The sequence below is a fragment of the Elephas maximus genome, chromosome X (assembly GCF_024166365.1).
Source record: "Elephas maximus indicus isolate mEleMax1 chromosome X, mEleMax1 primary haplotype, whole genome shotgun sequence".
Lineage (NCBI taxonomy): Eukaryota > Metazoa > Chordata > Mammalia > Proboscidea > Elephantidae > Elephas > Elephas maximus.
The window spans coordinates 180,879,831-180,882,843 of record NC_064846.1 but is presented as its reverse complement, the minus strand read 5'-3'; the positions used below and the strand labels follow the sequence as shown (position 1 = coordinate 180,882,843).

At 49.1% G+C, this 3,013-nt stretch overlaps 1 long non-coding RNA gene across 1 annotated transcript; it reads right to left on the bottom strand.

The window, feature by feature from the left end:
- Positions 1–765: 765 nt before the first annotated feature.
- Positions 766–1,835, bottom strand: LOC126069156 (uncharacterized). Its single transcript, XR_007515852.1, has 3 exons — positions 1,771–1,835; positions 1,290–1,433; positions 766–1,048 (listed from the first exon to the last, which is right to left on the bottom strand). It is a non-coding gene; the product is annotated as an uncharacterized LOC126069156 (long non-coding RNA).
- Positions 1,836–3,013: the final 1,178 nt, after the last annotated feature.

Here is a 3,013-nt window from a genome sequence, read left to right as displayed (position 1 = left end):
CATGAGCATGTTGCTGCTTTAGGGACACAAGAACAAACGTTTGAAGACCCTCCCTCCAACCAAAAAACCAAACCGGCTGCTGTAAAGTTGATTCCAACTCATAGCGACCCTCACTCAGGGATGTGGATATGCGCAGGTTGGGTAGGAGGAGGACATGAAAATTCTGATCCTGCTTGAGGCATTGATTAAAAAAAAACTTTCGGTGGAGTTGGTTCTGACTTATGGAGACGCCGTGCATTGTGGAGTAGAACTGTGCTCCTTAGGCCTTGACCTTTCAGCAGGAGGTGGCCAGCCCTGTCTTTCAGGCCTCTGTTGGGTTTGAACTGCCAACCTTTCAGTCAGTAGCCTTGCGCCAAGCATTTTCCATACCCCAGACCTTGGGCATTGATATCCCACGCGGTGTGTTCAGAGTGGTAGAGGCACAGCTAGGAAGATCCAGCGATGCTTTTAAAACACAGCTCTGACCTATAAAGCCATCCCCTGCCTCTGTCTGTCTCTAAACCTGAGGAACAGTTGCTTCTAGGAAGAAACTATGTTAAAACTTACTGAAGAAACCTGAGTGCCGTTGTTGTTCTTATTAGTTGCCGTGGCGACCCTTGTACAACAGAACAAAACGTCGCCTGGTCCTGTGCTCTCCCCTGATCATTGGCGAGTTTGAGTCCATGGTGACACCTATTGTGTCAGTTTCTCTCATGGATGGTGTCTCAGTCACCTGGTGCTGCTGTAACAGAAATACCACAGTGGATGGTGTCTCAGTCACCTAGTGCTGCCGTAACAGAAATACCACAGTGGATGGTGTCTCAGTCACCTAGTGCTGCTGTAACAGAAATACCACAGTGGATGGTGTCTCAGTCACCTAGTGCTGCCGTAACAGAAATACCACAGTGGATGGTGTCTCAGTCACCTAGTGCTGCTGTAACAGAAATACCACAGCGGATGGTGTCTCAGTCACCTAGTGCTGCTGTAACAGAAATACCACAGCGGATGGTGTCTCAGTCACCTAGTGCTGCTGTAACAGAAATACCACAGCGGATGGTGTCTCAGTCACCTAGTGCTGCCGTAACAGAAATACCACAAGTAGACGGTGTCTCAGTCACCTAGTGCTGCTGTAACAGAAATACCACAGCGGATGGTGTCTCAGTCACCTAGTGCTGCTGTAACAGAAATACCACAGTGGATGGTGTCTCAGTCACCTAGTGCTGCTGTAACAGAAATACCACAGCGGATGGTGTCTCAGTCACCTAGTGCTGCCGTAACAGAAATACCACACTGGATGGTGTCTCAGTCACCTAGTGCTGCCGTAACAGAAATACCACAGTGGATGGTGTCTCAGTCACCTAGTGCTGCTGTAACAGAAATACCACAGTGGATGGTGTCTCAGTCACCTAGTGCTGCTGTAACAGAAATACCACAGCGGATGGTGTCTCAGTCACCTAGTGCTGCCGTAACAGAAATACCACAAGTAGACGGTGTCTCAGTCACCTAGTGCTGCTGTAACAGAAATACCACAGCGGATGGTGTCTCAGTCACCTAGTGCTGCTGTAACAGAAATACCACAGTGGATGGTGTCTCAGTCACCTAGTGCTGCTGTAACAGAAATACCACAGTGGATGGTGTCTCAGTCACCTAGCTCTGCTGTAACAGAAATACCACAGTGGATGGTGTCTCAGTCACCTAGTGCTGCCGTAACAGAAATACCACAGTGGATGGTGTCTCAGTCACCTAGTGCTGCCGTAACAGAAATACCACACTGGATGGTGTCTCAGTCACCTAGTGCTGCCGTAACAGAAATACCACAGTGGATGGTGTCTCAGTCACCTAGTGCTGCTGTAACAGAAATACCACAGTGGATGGTGTCTCAGTCACCTAGTGCTGCTGTAACAGAAATACCACAGTGGATGGTGTCTCAGTCACCTAGTGCTGCCGTAACAGAAATACCACAAGTGGACGGTGTCTCAGTCACCTAGTGCTGCTGTAACAGAAATACCACAGCGGATGGTGTCTCAGTCACCTAGTGCTGCCGGAACAGAAATACCACAGTGGATGGTGTCTCACTCACCTAGTGCTGCCGTAACAGAAATACCACAGTGGATGGTGTCTCAGTCACCTAGTGCCGCTGTAACAGAAATACCACAGTGGATGGTGTCTCAGTCACCTAGTGCCACTGTAACAGAATTACCACAGTGGATGGTGTCTCAGTCACCTAGTGCTGCTGTAACAGAAATACCACAGAGGATGGTGTCTCAGTCACCTAGTGCTGCCGTAACAGAAATACCACAGAGGATGGTGTCTCAGTCACCTAGTGCTGCTGTAACAGAAATACCACAGCGGATGGTGTCTCAGTCACCTAGTGCTGCCGTTACAGAAATACCACAGTGGATGGTGTCTCAGTCACCTAGTGCTGCTGTAACAGAAATACCACAGTGGATGGTGTCTCACTCACCTAGTGCTGCTGTAACAGAAATACCACAAGTGGATGGTGTCTCAGTCACCTAGTGCTGCTGTAACAGAAATACCACAGTGGATGGTGTCTCACTCACCTAGTGCTGCTGTAACAGAAATACCACAAGTGGATGGTGTCTCAGTCACCTAGTGCTGCTGTAACAGAAATACCACAGTGGATGGTGTCTCACTCACCTAGTGCTGCTGTAACAGAAATACCACAAGTGGATGGTGTCTCAGTCACCTAGTGCTGCTGTAACAGAAATACCACAGTGGATGGTGTCTCAGTCACCTAGTGCTGCTGTAACAGAAATACCACAGCGGATGGTGTCTCAGTCACCTAGTGCTGCTGTAACAGAAATACCGCAGCGGATGGTGTCTCAGTCACCTGGTGCTGCTGTAACAGAAATACCACAAGTGGATGGTGTCTCAGTCACCTAGTGCTGCTGTAACAGAAATACCACAGCGGATGGTGTCTCAGTCACCTAGTGCTGCTGTAACAGAAATACCGCAGCGGATGGTGTCTCAGTCACCTGGTGCTGCTGTAACAGAAATACCACAGTGGATGGTG